Below are 19,314 nucleotides of genomic sequence, written 5' to 3' on the forward strand. Positions count from 1 at the left end.
GTGCACTTGCCAAAAGCCTTGACTCGGGCGTCTGGCTACACTTCTCTGTAACTCAACTGCCTCATCCTAATCGCGTCTGTCCCGGCTGTACAGAAGAGACAAAAAAAATTCAAGTTTATTTTTTCTAAAATTCAAGACATCTAAAATTCCCTGTAATGACGTTAAGGAAGGTATAGGCGGGACTTCTTTGAATGGGTGCGGGGTTGATAAAACCGAAAAAAAAATCCCACCTGTATGGTCGTCTGCGACTAAATTAGGCCAAATACCAAGTTCTAGATTTTGCTAATTTCTGCACAGTTCGAACTTAGGACAAAGCGCAGAAAATACGCCGTCTTTGCTGCAACAAAATATTAAAAGTATTTATTCCAAAACGGAAATCCCGGTGATTTTTATTTTCCTGAATACACGAAATATGGTGAACTCTGAAGCCCGAGATCTCTGCTATTGGTGCCCCCATTAGGTGACATAAACATAACTAGACGAACTAAGCTGTGCACATGTGCTTCTCTTTTTTGCCCTAACGTCTTCGCGCTGTTTAACGTAGGTTCAGTTTATAACAACTACCTCAAGATACTACTCTAGCAAGAGACATAGCAATGTTACTCACACATCACAGAAAGTCACTTAAAACTGTGTTTTTAGTAGAACATTCAACTCCTTACTGCAACGGTCATCAAGTTCTCCACAAATTACTGTGGAGTACCTCCTTATAAGACTTTCATGAAATTCGCTTCTCTAGAATACAAAAAACAAAATACTGCATCCTCAACCTCAACGTGGGAATGTCCTTGCCTCGCGGGTCGGCTTCCAGATACGTGTGGTGCAATGTCATGCTTGTACGTGCACATGTACCGGACGCGACTGCATAATCTTCTAACTATACACCGAACGCTGCGTGCGGTTTACCGAGATAGAGCCCATTGTTCTATGCTGCGAGGCCGCACACAGACACACACCGAGGCAGTTTCGGTGCCAAATATTTGAGATTCCCCCACCCACAGTTGATTAGTAGATCTACTGTTTAGTACCGTGAAATCAAAAAGCCTTCTGCAGATATTTTATTCAGCAGTATTCACCAAATATTTTTGTCAGCAGTTATTATTCACCAAATATTTTATTCAGCAGCAGTTAGTGAGCAGTTGTCATCCACAATCTGCAATTATATTCTAGGCAAATGTTCCGGGACTGAAAGTTTGATTTGATGCTGCGTTGCTTTTTATGGATCATTGAGTATTTGCCTTCACTTTTCTAAACTGCCAGCGGCAAAATTGTATATCCCAGTTCGGAAATTGTCCCTATCCAAGAGATATAAAGTGAACTATAAGCAAAATCTAGACGTGTGGTCAGCGATATGACGTAAATGCGCTGTTTTAACGTGCTCCTCAAACAATACAGAAAACATTGTGCTCTGCAAACAGCTGAAACGTTTTGCTCCTTGACCAAGGAGGAGTCATGACATAGAACCTTTGCTAAAAGCAGCAAGCGAAAAGACGTCGAGTGTGTTCGACTGCTCTGAGAAAAGTTTTGCCCAAGGTGAATGTGTGCAACGTCTTTTGTTTCTTTGTGTGTGTGTGCGGCCTCACCATCCTCTTCTCTTGCGAAATGTTTTAGGTAAACACCGCCAAGGCGTTCGTGGCACGAAGTCACCAAAATGCGTTTGTCCGCTTTTCTGTTTCGAGTTTCGCGCTGTTTCGGCTTTATCTAGCACGCTAAATACCCATACGTGTGTGGTCTAACTGACAGGGCACTCGTCTACCAGGTGTACAACGGGCTCCCCATCATGCCCTACGGTAATCTGTGGCGGCTCATTTTGGCCTTTACTTCTAGAGTTAACTTCCATAGCGTCTTTCAAGCGCAATGTAAATTTTCAAACCAGGTGAAGTCTAAACCACGCCCGTGTTTCACGTGTGCAAGTGAGGTGCAATTTTTCTGATTAGAGTACTTTTGAACCTATTTTTTTCTGTTGGTGCTTTGGACGAACGAACCGGACAAAAAGTAATAACAGTAAACAAATGAAAGCCTTGGAACTGGCAAACAGTTATCAGTGTTTGGAGCATAACGTTTTGACTTGCTTTTAAAAGTCCAAAAACCCACCAGAACTTTAAGTCATGCGGACTATAGAACATTATTTGCTTCATTTGTCCTGAGTATCCCTCCGCAACTGTGTACATGTGGAGCTGCAAGCTGTATTCGTGACGTTGTTTTGTCGCCTCTTTAAAGAAAATACGGGTGCTTCGCCCCATACTATCCACATGATTTCACACTGTCAGCAGTATTAGTGGTCGTCATTTATTACGCGCATCAATCGATGGCAAAGCTTCACAATGTCGCATTTTTATCAAACGAAGCGGCTGTCCCACAATATAAAAATGTATGCACTAGATTTAGTAAAATCTACTATCTAATCTACTAAATGACACTTAAATACGAACTAACCAGGAACTGTTGGAGGCTTTGCTACGTATTATGGTCATGACGTCATTGAGCCTATCACAAGAAGCATTCGTCACTCGACTAAGCTCCACGATCTTGCATCACTCGAGTGTAATCAGCGAGGGCCCTGACAATGGACACGACTTCAACGCGGAGTAAAGTCCAGTGACGTCATCCACGCGCGACGTAGTGAAAGCCGCTAAAAGTTTGGTCATGTGCCAATCCGCGGAAGTCACGGGAGTGAAACAACGAGGTGCTGGTCGAAACACATCGGTTTTCCTACACGCAGCTCACGTAGGTAGCACCTTAAGTGGGAGAGTAACCGATAAGTTTTATCGGCGTATAGCCGGCAGCACCGAAGCCAGCATGCCACCGTCCGGCAAGAGTCGATATCCGTCGAAAGAAACTCGACCCTCAAGCCCCTCGCTCTCGCCAACGGGAAGCACCGGCTCCTACCGGTGTTGCGGACGATAGTGACAGACCAACGGAAGAACCACAGCACACGCGTTTTGTTTCTCTCTCCCAACCGGTGATTCAGCTCCAAAGAAAAGAAAGAGAGTGGCTACACGTGCTCACACCGTTGTGCCACATAAAAGGCGCGAACCGAACCCAGAAGCGCAGTCTGCACGCAGTCACAGCGTTCCGGTCCCGCAAGGAGCCGAGAGATTCGTGGGCAGGAGTGAATTCCTGGCTGCTAGCGCTTTCGCAGAAAGCGATCCTTTTTCCAGTTTCTTGGCCCCGCACGTGAATGATCCACTCGGTCCCCAAGCGACAGTGGGAAGCCTCTGGTCAAAGTTGGGCCCCCGGCGTAGCCTGCGCATTGCTTCCCAGGCGCTGACATTGAACCGGGGCTGCTAGCCTGCTCGCACTCAGGTCAACGGCTCTGGTTAACAGAAAACTACCCAACTGCTCGATACACGGAAAAGGAACATCTTTCTGAGACAAAGATCCTCCGGGACAAAGTGCTCGTGGAGACGACCTCTGGTGAGTTCCACAAGCTTAGTTTACGGGAGAATACGCGAGAAATGTGCGAGTTAACGCGGTTGGCGGTTTTATCTGGCCATTACTGTGTTGTCACAAAGGGCCATTCAGAAATAATTGGCGGTGTCTGATAAGTTCCCGTTGTTACAGATGCGCGCGACGTGACAGGGCCAAGTAATTACGTTGTGAAGCCTATTGGTATTCATGCTAAACCTATTACAAATTCGGCTAGGAAGGCTACTTTTTTTTGCTGAAAAAAAGGGAAGAAAAAAACCCTGGGAAACTTCAGTTAAAATGTACCACAAACTACAAGATATTTGGTGGATGTTCTTCAATTGCTGCATGTGCTTCCCAAAAGCCATAAACACATAACTTTCAGTTGGAAATTTATTTGCAGACACTTTCTACAGAATGCTGGCTTTGCGAAAACTTTCGAGCAAGGAACTCACGTGAAAAAATCTTATTGAGAAATCCTGTCAGGCTTTTCGTGCCAATCCTGCACTGGTGTCCACTTAGATGAAATATTACCTGCTTTGCAGTTTTTTCTTTGGTTCTGCCCGTTCCATCTCACACCCCACAGCTGAGTTTTAGGTGAATCTACCATGGCTAAGGTTCCATGCATTTACATTGTCCCCCGACGCTCCTGGAGTGTTTGGAGCGTAAGGCGGTCTATTCCTAGTGCGAGGCATTGGAAAACATGAGTCCCGGTGTGTTCTATTACCACGAAGACACCACCATGGTGCCAGGGGCTTCAAAACACTCCTTGGACCGCAAGCTTACACGTCTGATGTCTTGCATGTATATTATGAGTACAGGGTTATTATTAAACACCTTTTCCTTTCAAGATTAAAACAAGGATCACTTGGATATGCACTTTGAGTAGGTTACCAATAGCCACAATTATTAAGATTGGCAGTGGTGATAAGTTTCAGTGTGTAAAGCTATCTTCCTTGCTTTTGACCGCCGCCAACATTAAAGAGAAATGGAGTTTGCTCATACATTAACACCTAAATTATTCTCACCTCTATGTCGTACGATACAAAGCCCGCCCGCCATTAACCTACACAGAGTGGAATGGCTCAAGGTTTTTAAGAGCGAATGCTCTTTATAAGCGACCCCAAACCATCCACCGCCGGCGTCGGCGGCGGCGGCGGCGGCGTCCGCAGTGCTCTTTAAAGAAAAAACAGCATCCGGCGCCAGGTTTCGATCCGAGGACTTTGCGGGCCGCAGCGCGACGCGCTACCGACCAAGCCACGGACGCGACGGTGATATCAGTGTTAGACGCGCCTTATATCTGTAACGCATTCAAACTACGTCGTCAGCGGCGTGCGTTGGCGACTCAGCGGCGTTATAGCGGCTTGATAACTGCGTGGTGTACACGTGATACTACAAACCCGATGGAAGAGATGGAAGAGAAGGCGGCGAGGCGTTGGGCTGCGGGGGCCGAGCGCAAGCGCCGCAAGCGGGCCGACAACCGTGCATTCGCACTTTCACATTCTCCCCCTCGGGGAAATGCGGGGGAATTTTTTTTTGGTATTTCTGAGAACATTTTCGCATTTTTTCTCACCAAACCTTTGAACAGCGCGTTAGGTTTTTTCCGCGGCAGTCGTGTCACTAGTAAAGTGAGCAATCGACAACCTGGAAAGTACCTGCTGCAGCAAACAAGTGCTTCAAAAGGTTGCTCGGTTGGGTCACCTCTGGAAACGGACCTAGAATAAACTTTTCTAGTTAGGCGCCAACTTTGCGACCTGCAGTTTGTCGTTCCTGTTCCTTTTCACAAGTTATACCAAGGAACAAAATGGGTGTCCCATATCGCTGATGGCCTTTGTTCGGCACCGGTAATCTCTGCTGGCTTGTCGGCTCGGGATCTGCCCCGAGCGCCATTATCGGATGAACCCATGCGGACGCCGAAGCCTAGGCTCTCGAAACGGTCGTACCGCACAATCGGCACTGAGTGAGAGATAGCATTCGGGGAAGTAAGGTAGCTAGAGTGTTCGCAAAGCGCTGACACGCAGGCCAAGGTGTTCGACTTTTGTGGGAATGGCAATTGAAGTACAAGACGATACATCGTCTTAGGCTTCGGACAGCAATCTTTCATCTCTAATTTGATACATATAAACCCCTCATCCGCGCGTAGAAAGCGAACCACAAATCGGCGGGGGATTGGCGTTATCCTAGCTACGGAAACAGTCTGGCATGAGTTGGCGGACAGCTTAGGGATTTTACTAATTGGACCGAGGGAATGTTCGCTTGGAAGAACACGTGTATATGAGACAGAGTTCATCAGTTGAAGTCATCCTTGACGCTAGATGCTGCATCTCTATTTGGCGCCAGTGAAGGTAAAACTGTGTTGAAGCATTTGCATGCCAAGCTGTGCTTTTGCCGTTTTTAACAAAACAATCCTGTCCTGACTCGCATCCTCAGTAAGGGAGGATGTAGCTCTTTCGCACGCAGGAAGCCATCCAGCTGTCGCTGCAGATTAAGTACCTTTAGGTGTCCTTGAATCGAACTCTGGGCGAGAACAGAGTGGATTTTCAGGTGAAACACATCACATGTGCACCTGTACACCTCTCACAGCCTAGTGCTCTAACGATTCGGGAAATTGAAGTCGTAAATCAAACCCCGCCGGCAATATATCTGCAGGCATTTCGGCGTCAAAGCGCGTTGCGTCAAAAAAGGCACGATTCATCAGGACCGTGGTTGGAACTCTAGTACCGAATGGGAATGGAATAGTGGACAAAACTGGTTAGCCTAAACGCTTGCAACGATTTTAGTCACAGGGTGTTCGCTATCACGCTACAAAAAAAAAATTGCAGCCATGATGTGATTTCATCATCATCACCACCGTCTGCCTGTGTACGAACACTGCAGGGCAAAGGCCTTTCCCAGAGACCTCCAATTATCTCAGCCGTGTTCTAACTGCAACAATTTGTCCCCGCACACTTCTTGATATCATCCGCCCAACTAACTTTATGCCGCCTCGTGGCACAGCTGCCCTCTCTAGGGATCCACTATGTTGCTCGTAACGATCAATGGTTATGTTGCCTTCGAATTACAGGTCCTGCCCACACCCAGTTCTGCTTAATTTCATCGAAAAGGTCCTTAACACGCGTTTTTTATTTACCCACTTCGCTGTCTTCTTGTCCCTTAATGTTACACTTATCATTTTCCGTTCTATTGCTCGCTGAGTCGTCCTGAATTTCAGGTAAACCCTTATAGTGAGACTCGAAGTTTTATTGCGGGCTCACTTGTTTAGAGCATCACAATTGCTATTGTTCGTCTGGATGACTAAAGCTGGCAGCCGCATTGCACCATATTAGGCAGGTTTTTCTACAAATATTTTATATATCGGGCGTATAGCGTAAACAAGCGACCACTTTACGAGCCACGTGACTGTGTCATGTGATCTCGGAGTGCTTCATGGGGTTATCAAGGGAACAACCTGCTGCTTTAAGCTCTGTAGCTCGAGCGCTACGACATCGCATTGAGCTCTCACATTGCTAACAGAAGAATCAGAATCAAATAATTAAAACAATTCCACTCAACTTGAACGCTGTCGGAAGTGCCGAGCAGTGATTCGCCTTAGAGGCTGTGGTGCTGTTCAAGCGCTCTTTGCTACCACCCCTCACGCTCTGCCCCTCCGCATCTCACTCCTCACTTGAAGTTAGCTCAAAACAATTTACTTTTCCCGCCTTCACAGCTCTTGTGTGCTTTCTCCTGAGATATCTCGCACTCGTTTCTTCATCTTTCGTTTCTTGCTCTGCCTGGAACACACTTTCTGTATCTTTTTGTGCTTGCTTTAATTCGGCACGTGCTCGAACCTTTCTGCACAATTTTGAACGAGTCATTTTTTTCTCGGCGGCAACTGTTTTTTAATTTACTGCCGTAAAAAGTAACCCGATAAGCATTCCTAACTAAGTGAACATGGGGACTGCCGGTTAATTACAGATATTTTGCTTGCAATGCACCTGCAGTTTTTTTTGGCTACATAAGGGTGACTTGTATGAGACGTACCAGCGGTTCAGGAGTTTCACACGGTTATTTGGAACGGTTTAGAGTTTCGGCTACATAAACCGCTTGTTCAGGTATGCTGGTAACTCTTGGCGGGAGGCTGAATCGAGAGTCAAGCGGGTATATTTTCGAAACCTGCGTTTGGGTCCCTGGCCCCGCGTTGCTGCTGTGGCTTGATAGCGGCTCAGCGAAGGAGCTACGACGACAAGCCGAGCCCCGAAGGGCTGTGCGCTGTAAAGTCGTAAGTGAGCATTTGAGATAAGTTTCCCCTGTTGCCAGTAACGCCTGAAACAGATGACAGGCCGAGTGTGGGCAGGTGCTTCCGCAAAGAGTGCGGAAGCTAGGAGGCATGACCTGCTCCTCAAACATTTGACCTCTCATTCACTCCGCAAGTTTTCGATACGTGCCGGGTGAAATAAGTAGACGCGTGCGTTCCGATGTCTGGAAACACGATAGAGGTGTTTCGGCCCACACAGACCGCAACCTTCAAGTAGAGCGCGCGCAATAATCAAGCTGTTGCATAGGCTTGCGAAACGACAATACAGTGCAACCTCTCTTTAACGAAGTAGTATCGGGAAAGCAAATTTCTTCTTTATATTCGATATTCGTTATAACAGTATATTTATAAATAGGCTATAAAAATCGACAACCTGGCGCACGCAAAAATATTTATTTATTTATTTATTTATTTATTTATTTCACAGTGCCCCTCAAGGCCCTCAATCGTGGGTATTACATGGGGGGGGGGGGTATTACATGGGGGGTATTACCCATATTCAAAAATACACATATTCACTGAAAAATACACTTGATACAAAAATGCAATTTTTAGGCTTCCAACCCACTGTAAACTAGGTGATGTTTACCTTTCTCCCTCTTGATTTTCAAGCTGAATGAACCGGAACATGAGTAGGTACATGGAATTACAAAAAAACAAGGATCACTTGACAAAACGGGCTCGCTTGCACCTTTATTTGATGAAGGATGTGATCTTAAACTGGTGGCTGCTCACAGCAGACAAAAGAATGGACTTTTCCACAGTGTCCACGAACAAAAGGGCCTTTATACTTCTGCAATTTCGGATACCGGAGGTTTTCTCCAAGTAGCTTCTCAGCCTCCTTGTCGAATATTTATCCGTTATATGCGACATCGCACGCGGCTCATTCCTTATAAAAGAATAAGTGGCATTGAAATAAAGCGTGACGAACCAATATTCGTGTATAGTTCGCTATAGCCAATAATTCGCTATATCAGCGTTCGTTATAACTAGGTTCAACTGCATGAACTTGGTCCGGACACGTACACAAAAGTCATTACACCTCAATTATCAAAAAATGTACGTGAGCGCAACCTTTTTTGTGTATTATACCGCGAACCAATTTTTCAAGCTTCTCCTAGTCCTCTGGGCAAAGTCGAAGGTGTGATTTTAGGCCCAAACTGGTTTGCCAGATTGTATCAGCGACTGTGCAGTGAATGGGTCAGGTTTGTTCTTTTTTATTTAAACAAATATTTTTATATCTTAGCAAAGAACCGTTATGCTCTTTCTTTACCACCATAAAGTCTTTTCCAAAAAATGTATTTCGTAAGTACACAAGCACGCCTTTTGTGGCACTTTTCTCGAAACTTTTTGTCACAATCCTCTTCAAAAGGAAAACCTCACAAACAAGAAAAGCAGACTAAAACATTCGGCACCTCGTGCCAAAAACGTTAGTATGATTTTTTTGTTTGTAACGTCACTGCTATGGAGGCGTTTCAAGGGGGAGTGCAACGCCGGATTGTACTGTATATTTACAGTCTGGCTGAATCCTCGTTCTGGGGGACACATGACTCGACATTTCTTCCATAAAAACAGTTTATGGGACTCTAGGGTCGCGTCCTTAAACGCCCGCGCTTTACCACACCCTATGAATCACACCAGTGCCCTTACATTTTACGTACATCTGTTGAATCGCCTTGATGAGATCCTGCTGGGCTTATCACGAACGCGCCGGCTTTGTAAACTAAGTACATCGTCAGCTGTAAGATCGTTTGCACTAACAGGAAGGGGGGGGGGTGGCTTCGAGGGAACCTGAACAGCATTGGCGAGTCGCCTGTCTTTGCGCACACTATGCGACAGCTGCCACGGTATTCACCCAAGAGAGATGAGTTCCTACAGCCACTTGCCAAAGCGCTCTGGTGACCCAAATTTCCCGTTCGTTTGAATACTGGGTCAATGTCGGGGTGCTGCCACCGGTGCCAAAGCGACCCCACGCATCTGTGAAGCCAACTGTTTCATTTTTTGAAACCTTGGAATTTGGAGATGTAGCCTTTGCACGTTTCCTGGAATTATATATTTTTCTTTTGTCATTGTCTTTATTTTACTTTTGAGCAGTGGTTGCAACATGCGCATCCTGGTATTGTACATGCGCTCTTTCCTCTGACATCCCCGTACCTAAGCAGAACACGTGGATAAGATGGAGCTCGAACTTGGGTGGCTGCAGGTACAAAGGAAGTGTCGGACATACCGCTGAATAACAACTGAATTTTTCGTCAGAAAAACGCAGACATATGCATGATATTTGCAGCACGTGCTGGAATGTCATTGATAAAAATTATCATAGTGTGCTTCATTAAAAACGTTTTTTTTATCTTCTGAATAGGGCCACTGACGGTATGCTGAGGCAGGATTATCCGGCTTCATTCGCGGCAATGGCTCCTACAATCACATGTTTTGCACTCGCCATTGCTATCAACTACACTCTAGAATAGTCCTTCAGCGTACCTTCAGTGGCCTCATCGCGTTGAAAAAAACGTTTTGTGCACAGCACGTGAAATTACTTTTATTACAGTAGCTTGACCCCGCCAAGAGGTCGAACTTATCAATGGACCTCTTGGTGGTGGTGTCCATGCCGGGCCCTGTCACTTCCGTTGTGTGGATGACCGCAGATGAAAGCACAGAAGTTAATTTGGTCCCCCCGAAAATTCCCGGCATAGATAATACCCAGAGGAGATGATAGCATAGGTTTTAGGGGTCAGAAACAATATCTCGTTCGGTGCTTTTACTATAGTGTATGTGTTCTCAAATCGTATTATTCTCTCTGTATTTCCCACCGCTCATTGAGTTATTTTATATTTTACAGACTGTACCTTCCCTTTAGTTTTGTCGCATCCTATGGTTTCTGGGTCTATGTATTGATTTTATTTTTCGATTGGCTGGATTATGCACCGCACTAGTAAAATCACAATTTTTTTATCGTGCCGGTCTGGCAGGATTAAGCGATAAAATTTATATCGTGCCTGACTGTTTAATTTGAATAAAAATATCGCGGTATATATCCTTCTCTATTTGAACAACTTCTGTAAATTCAGGCTGAAGTGTTACTGACTGAAGAAAAAAGTCACACTGATACGGTAGTAGCCCGGAGCACTGAGCGAATGACTGCCAAAATTGTTCAAAAACTTTTTGAAACTTTAAATCGGCCCATCACTCGACAGCACAGCCCGCATGGCTGTCGTGTGTCGGCGAAGACGTTGTGTTGCGATATTCACAGCGAAATATCATGTTTAGAGGTTCAACGCGCCAAGGTTCAACCGTAACAGCGGCAGGGCTGTTTCCGCTCGCAATACGGATTAACGTACGTATACCATTCTTTAACGCCAAAGCTTAACGACAGCCGCAGAGAGCGGCAGTGGTATCCCTGGGGCCGAGCGGAGTTACACCGACCAGTTTCGCTGTGGACACTACTGAACCAGAATCAATAAAGTGGGGGGGGGTAAGACACTGAGAGTCTAGCCGAACACGAATAAGAACTTCGCGTTTAAACTCATCGGTAACGCTGCAGGCTTTGTGTGCAGTGAACGAGGCAAGTTACTTTGCCCACAACGGAAAACCGTGTGTGAACGCCGTCTTGTCTGCGTTGTAGCACACTTCCGTGGCGCTGGAGCACTGTTGTGTATATTTTGCCAGCAACGACTGTTTCGATGGCAGTGTATGCAAGCCCGCATATCATATGCGTATCGTCTGAGGCGCGTCGTGCGCTTTACGACCGCTGTCGCCTTCGCGCCGTCATAACATTACAGCACTAGTGTCCACACAAGCCTTCTATGGGTAGCTCTTTCGCCCCAGGGTCTTCACAAGCGTACATCTACACGCGGAAGCAGAAGAATCACGTACTGGGCGCGTGGCCGTGAACGACGACGCCTTTAAGCCACTTTCACGCCGTGTTTCAATCCGTTGTCGTGGCAAAGCTATACGATGGTGACGCTTTGTAGTGTTACGGCGTCGTAACCGGGCGAAACGCGTACGCTCGTCGTTCGAACGTCTGCCACCTCTAACGTTACATGCAATTAGTGTGTCTTTCGTAATGCCTCGTGTCGTCACATACACATGACAGTTACCATTCGCGTTGAATGCGGCCATTGCACAACATTTTAGCTCCGGATTGGAAACTGTAATTAGGGACGAGGTTCTCATTAATTATGCTACCAAATTATTTAAGGTTAGTTTGTAAGGTGCCTTAACGTCGTGACAGTTAGCACTCGCCCAAGTAGCTAATATCTTCACGAACAGTGTCACGACGTCAACTGTGGCGTGGATGCTTCTGATCGATATGAAATATTACGGGTTTAACGCAGCCGTACACGAATCGAATGAATGAGTAAATGAATGAATGAATAAATGAATGAATGAATGAATGAATGAATGAATGAATGAATGAATGAATGAATGAATGAATGAATGAATGAATGAAATGTTTAAGAACAACAGGTGCTGCTGTTAGCGCACCCCCCTGTGCAGGAGATTCCCATGGTCTCCTGGCTGTGGCTTGTCTGCGCGGGCTCTGTTCACCAAGTTAAGCTGCGTCGTATGTTTCTTGGTAGATACCCGCACCGTCCGCTGTTGTACGGAGGGGTTGGGGGAAAATTTTCAAAGCGTGTAAATGTCCTAATATACCTCCCGAGCCATGGGTTGAATGCGGTAAACCTAGTTTTGCAATCTTTGTACCTCATTCGAAGTTTCCAAAGATATATCAGTCGTGTCTTAAAACAGTTCCATCAAGCATGTAAAACTACTATGTTACTCCAAGAATTTAGCGACCTATCCAATGGGAATAACTTCTTTAAATCAGAAGCTAATTTCAGAAGAACAAATCGTGCACTCGAGGAAAGCCCTCGACAGCGGCGACGAAAGCCTGAACGCGTCGATCGTAGGTTTTCATTTTACTATTACGGAGGATTGTAGGACTGGCAGTGTGGCGATATTTGCGAGTAGCACAAACCGAGGCTCCTCAGGAAAACTTCGGCACACATTTAATCTTGCTGTCATTGAACGCTGATGTGTGCCCATTACACCTGGATGCACCGGTGCCGGGGTACGGCAATCCGCTAATATAATTCAAATCCAGCACAAAACGGAAAGCAGCCCCATGTGCAACGGATATCACGCTTGTTCTCGTCACCAATAAAACAACATGCGCAACGGCTGCGTTTCGCAGAATGGGTTACGGTGCAATATTTTTGTTGCAGAAAAAAAATTAGTGCGAAAGCACATTCTCGGCCTGTTTCACAGATGTAAGAAATCGGTGACTCGGGAACGCCTCCCATGTTTTCCAGTTTCCAGCTAGCTTGCTTAAAGGATGACGTGCCGCTTAGACAGGGGGCCGCGAGGGTATGGAACGGACGAACTTTAGAATGAACGCAACGCTTCGAGCTCCTAACTTTGCCAAGCGCCACGCCCATGTCGACGTGCATTGAGTATGGCGCTTGGAGTTTGTTTATTAGGCTTTGACTTGGCGCTTGAACTTTGTAGTTTGTTTATTTCGCACTTACGTCTGTTTACGTGATTTGCAGGGGAAAACCCGCAATTCTCAAACACTTTGCCGCTTCTGCACGGTGTTTCTGTTCTGCCTGTAGCTAGTGTTCCATAGCTTCGGTTTTATAATTCTGTTGTCTCTATAGCTACCAGCGGTTATGAATAATGTATGTTCGGAACACGGTGCATTTGAGAGACGGAAAACATACCTGCGTAAAAGGCCTCAGCATCTCAAACGTAGTTAACTCTCGGTGAAGCATCTTCCCCACATACCGGACCTACATTGGGTTCAGCTGGAGTCTCACTAAGGTGTGCTACAGCGCAGTTGCCATGGTCCATTGCGTTGTGTTAAGGATCTGATGTGAGGGATGAAGAAGTAGGAGAGCTTTCGCCGGTGATGATTATTGATTATTGGTAGCGGTATCCCCTTCGTATCGGGTTGATGAGATGACGTGTTACACAAAAAAAACTAATCTACCTATGTTTCATACTCTCTGATAAATACTAGCGCTGCTTTTAACGCACGCACAAAAAACTTATTACGCACAAAACACGTGTTTTCTCTGTTACAGGTGGTAGCTATACCAAGAAATATCCCCCCCCCCCAGCTTTTCGTCCACCAGCACTATTATCTTATTTTCGTCGCCTCTACAGCGCTGAAGTTAACTGCCTCTGTGCTGCCCGTAAATCCTAGGGCTTCTCGAAGCCTAATATTTCCCCCATGTAGAATTGGATGGATACGCTCGCATTCTAACACTATACGCCGCATGGTTTCTGTTTCTTTTCCGCAGACCACGCATACCCCATCATTTTGTCTATACTTCCCCAAAAACTCTTAATTTGCAAGCAACCTGCTGCAGCCTCAAAAAGCAAAGCACTGCCCGTGGAATTATCGTAGAAATTTTCCTTTCACATTCCTGCTTTCCTTTCACTCCATTTCACATTCTTCTCACTACTTCATCTTTGTTTCACCCCCACGGAGCCCTATGCTTGATTATAGCTGCGTTTCGCTTTCCCTTACCGTTAAGTTGCTCCACGTGAGTTCTTAAGTAGTTGCCCCTTCGTTTATCCGCACTCCCAAATATTTACATTACTTCACGCGGGGTAATTCGTCATGCTGGATTGAGGCTGCGTCAGTGCTGGTGTCATTGAAAACCATTATTCCCGATTTCTCTGCGCTAAAATTTAACCCAATGTCAATGGCTTCCTCATCGCTAATATTTATGAGCCATTTCACATCTGTCTGGTTATTAGCCAAAAGAACAATGGCGTCTGCGTATAACATTATTGGAATATGCTGTTGTACCACTTCGCCTTGCAACATATGCGTTAGGTTGGACCTTAATTGCCATTTTTTTCTAGTTTCTTTTCCGACGCTGCTATGTACAGCAAAAGCAGTATTGGGCTCCAAGGGCATCCCTGTTTCAGTCCCCGATTTGTTTTGACCTGCTGTGCGCATTTCTGCCGTTCCCATGTCAGGTGCACTGTATTATTTTTATAGATTGCTTTAAGCAACTGTATTTACTCGTCATCTAACCCCTGGAGCTTCAGCATTCTACACAGCTGTTCTCTAGTTATGTTTTCATATGCCCCTTAAATGTCCAACAACGCAATCCATAATGGTCTATTCTGCGCTTTCGCAATTTGAATGCACTGTCTTATCACGTACAAACTACCATCCAATCGTCTGTCGTGTCAAAACCACGCTGAAGTTCCCCGGTAAGATGGTTCAGTGGCGTTCCTGGTTCCTGACGTTCGCTTAGGGACTCGTGCCGCTGTTGTCTGCTACACTCCGCTTGTTAGGGGCAGCAGCGCCTGTGCTAGAAATCGCCCGTGGTGCCTTAGTGCATTAAAAGGCGAATTTCCAGTAATTGCATTATTTTTCCAGCTTCTGACACTTTCGAATAATTTCAAGCTGTATCACACACAAGCTTGCAAAACACGAGGAGAGAAAGAACATTTTTCTTCAGAGCATCGGTCGGAAGACCGTGTGTAATTTGTCTTTTCAATGTTATTCGCAAGGTTTAGTGCTCACTGCACCAGGATAAGTATTCAAAATGCGCAGCCTTAACTAAAGCATTTTAAGATGCTATTATGACGACAAAACACCGTCACAGGCATAACCCTGTTTTAATAATATCATCAAATGAAGTTTCACTTCTCTGCCTCCTCAACAGTCTAATTCTAGGCGCGACGTATCGGTGCTCTTCACGCGCATAGCACAGCAGGAAAGGAAACTGGTACCTTCTATTTATTTTGTTGCTGTTGAGTTGTATCAGATTGTTTTTTTCTGTGACCAATGCATTCATTTTTCTTAACCGTTGTAAACGTCTCAGTAGGAGACTTTCGGATATTTGGGAGGCTCACAAGGTTCTTGTGGACATTTTCCTTCAGGTTCTATGCATACATTCCCTTAACAAATTGTCTTCTGCTATGGCTGCGTGCAAGAAGTGACGTATACACAGGCTGTGTTGTTGATTCCCATGTAAATACAAAGAGGGGGTTCGTGCTACGCCACTGCGAAACGGCACAAACAGCGTTGTCCAGAGTACTTGAAGGGGGCTTTTGTGCCCCAAATGTCTAAAGTAACCACCGTTATCATAACGAACTGAATCTCAACCCGAACGGTTAAGTGAAGATTATGGTGTTGAGGCTTATCAGTCATATTCTCCCACGAATCATATCTGATTATTCCGATAATATGGCTGCGGGAAATGCACTAATAATATCCCTCCAGGTCGGAACAAACATAACGGTATTGTATTTTTACCGTGCACGTGAATAGCATGCGTGCATGCGTATGCGTGTGGGCTTGTGTGTGTGTGCGTGTTTTGTGTGTGCGTGCGTGCCTGCCCGCGTATGCATGCTGGCAGGTGTTTGCATGTGTGCGTGCGGGCGCGCTTGTGTGTGTGGGCGTACATTTTGCGTGTGTGTATGTGCGCGGGCATGTGTGATATGTGGCGTAAACATGTTATGGCGGCCTATCTGCAGAAATGATGGAAACCGACAAGCACAAGCTCCTCTACGTACTGACTTTTTACACTCCGTACTGACGCTTTATAAGAACAGAAAAGCAGTAAGGAAAACTGGGTGTGTCATTCCTAAGTCTCTATGATTTAGTTACACCTAGAAATACCACACGAGGTTAAAACCATGATTACTTCATAAATAAAACAGTTATGGCGCCATGCCCTAGCTGTGTACGACCACAGCCTGCGAGCTTGAACTGACGTTATTGGTATTGTGCTCTATTGCTAACGTTCTGCTCAATAACCCTTCATGCTGGCTGTAAAACCTGGTATAAAACCAGCACGCACCTATGCATACAGTAGTTTATTTGGAACTTAACCTACATTTTCTGCCGCCTATAGTGCAGGTAGGCCGACTTTCATGCCATGTCGATGTAACGTTGTTCGATACAATACTTTCGAGCGTTTGACAAGGGTGCAAAAACTGTTTTACCACCATTTCACATACGACTACCGCAAATTTTAATGCCTTGTTGCAAAGCCGACAGCCCCGAAGGCCTTGAATTTGTTTTCTTCTTGCAATTTCGCAGGTGTCTCTCATTAGCAGCTGGATGTTCCCTTTGTTCGAAAGATGGCTCGATACAGAAGCTGACCACTAGCTCTGACTCTTCGCGCTCCGCATAGGACCAGCTTTGCAAGAAGCGGGGCAACGCCGGCAATGTTTCTTCCGGGGGCAAAATATGGTGCGGAGAAGCATCAGTCGACCGAGCGCCACGAAACAGCAGGGAGAGCTAGTCCGAGTGAAGCAGCCGACAAATGCGGGAATAACTAAGCCGACGTCACGGAAACGCTGTTCGCAGCGCCGCCTGTGGTCGCGCTCACCGTCAATACCTCTTTTTCGTTAGTGACTGCTGCTGGTCCGAATTTACGGACATGCGCTCCGGTGCTCTAATCCAAACCTTCTGTCTGTTGATTTGACCAGCGATGGTTAGAAAATGAGGGTGTTAGTGTATAGGTGTAAGCAGCCAGGAAAGACGCTCGAAATTTAATAAAAAATTCTATGCTTTTTTTTGCATCGGAACAAAGTTCAAAAACAAACCTTTGGGCGAGGGAAATTCTTTTCTTTGGTCGGCCCCTCTAACCTTCACTCTACATTCTATTGCCCAAAGGGCAAAGTGAAACGAAGGGTGGTACCTTGCGGCTGAAATGAATGGAATACGGATCAATTCAATAGTTGACGAGAATACGCCGACGTAAAATCGTGCGTAAAACCTGACGCCAAAAAGTTTGCGCGGACTTTTGCAACGTCGTGTAATCCTAATCATACTCTTTGAGCGCATCTGAAGAAATAAATTGTAGGTTGTTCAAAAGCTGTATGCGTACCATAACTATTTTTAGTGTTTATTTTAGTGTTCCGAAAGAAAGTGCAAAAAAACATTTTATTATCTGGGATGGCGGGAAAGAAACTGCCTGGACAAAAACACCCGTAGTGTATCTGCTCACTGCGTGACAAATTTCGTCGACTATTGTCTCTTAAACGGCACGCTTCCAGTCATTACGTTCGATCCCAACCCGTGGCGGTGGGTTTCTATGCCTAGTTGCAGCTAGACCAGCAGTAAAAACACCTGTACTCATGGTCTAGCTACAGCCCACGCTCGAGTTTCGCACCGTACATGACGCAAGAAATTAGCAGCGACGGCGGCGTGCTTTGAAAAGCACGTCACAACAAATAGCGTTTGTTCCTTCTTTCCCCATTCTCTGCGCCGCCGCAGTTCCCAGAATATCAGAATGCAATTTGTTCGTTCGTTTTTTTTATGTTTTGAGCTCACGCGAGGGATTCCAGCAGTAAAACAAAAGCACGTTTTCAGCAGACATCAACTTCCCGGAAGTGGGATACGCCACCTCCCATGCGCGCGTTTATAAGCAAACTCCTGGGGACGTCGTTCGAAATTATAACGGATCCCTCCCTGCGCAACACTCATCCTGGTGCCGGATGAGCAAGTCGGCTTAACGTTCAGCGGGCGCCTCTGCTTTCGGTAATCGACAATTTTGCGCCCAACCCTGCGGTTACAGAAGACGCGACGTTGCACGCCAAGTCTTTTACTCGAGCCAACTCCACTTTTACAACCAACGTAAGTTCGTGCCCTACTACCCTATTTGTTTGAAAACCAAAATACTCAAGAGATAAAACCGCCATCAAAAGCTCTGATAGTGCCGCGTACGTCAAGTTGGAAACGCAAGTTTTCTTATCTTCTGATGGAGGCGAAAAGCAAAAACGCCCGTGTGTACGAGATTTCGGCGCACGATAAAGATCCCCAGGTGGTCAAAATTAATCCGGAGCCCTCCACTACGGCGCGCCTCATCGCCTGCGTTGCGTCGGCGCGTTAAACCCCACAATCAATCAATCAAATCAATCAAGTTTTCTTATCTACTCAATAATGATGCGGTGTCACCTGTGGGAAGTATAATTGTGAACGACAGATTGTTATGGGAATAATAGGTAACGGTAACTTCGTTTCAACAGAACTCGGAGTGCGAAACACAGAGCGAGTTACGCCGTTCAGACCGAAAAATTGTGGACGACGTGATGCAGTTTTGTTGTATGCGCGTGAGAACGCCTCATCGTCTTTATTAAGTAGGCCGATATTTATCTCGCTTGGTGTCTCTAGCGTATGTGCATCAGTAGCAGCATACATTCTTGTTTGTAACGCGTTATCAAATGCACTATGGTTATGCTCTACGATATGGGAACGAAGCGGTTGACCGACATAAACTGCTCGCGCAAGAAATGATTGATTGAATTCGTTTACTGACACAAATTATCAAGTTTATTATCAATTTCGTGAAGCGTTGTCTAATTATTTCTTGCGGATATTTCTGTCAAGGAAGCATAATGACCTTTCGATTTCATGATCACGCCACCACCCTCTCTTAGATCACTGTCATGCATACGCCTCAGCTGAGATATTGTATCCTCAAACTGTGTTCAGTTATCGGGGGCCCAAAATTTTGCAGACATGCACTTTCATTGGTCACGAGAAAAAAATGTGACGAAACTTTTCGCTGAGTACGAGCACAAGCCCTTCGCGTGGCTTTAACCGAAGGAGCAGCGTAGCGTATACCACTATT

General features: G+C 45.8%; 1 protein-coding gene across 2 annotated transcripts in view; it reads left to right on the plus strand.

The window, feature by feature from the left end:
* Positions 1 to 3,049: 3,049 nt before the first annotated feature.
* Positions 3,050 to 19,314, plus strand: part of LOC144137899 (ornithine decarboxylase-like) — a 40,096-nt gene continuing 23,831 nt past the window's right edge. The window contains exon 1 of one of the 2 annotated variants that reach the window (XM_077669916.1): positions 3,050 to 3,417. The gene's annotated coding sequence lies outside the window, so the exon portion shown is untranslated. Of the gene's footprint in view, positions 3,418 to 18,157; positions 18,318 to 19,314 lie in introns of those variants that run through there. The other variant, XM_077669917.1, reaches the window with a different exon arrangement.

Source organism: Haemaphysalis longicornis, unplaced genomic scaffold, assembly GCF_048455015.1.
Source record: "Haemaphysalis longicornis isolate Haplotype H1 unplaced genomic scaffold, Haemaphysalis longicornis Haplotype H1 scaffold_5, whole genome shotgun sequence".
Lineage (NCBI taxonomy): Eukaryota > Metazoa > Arthropoda > Arachnida > Ixodida > Ixodidae > Haemaphysalis > Haemaphysalis longicornis.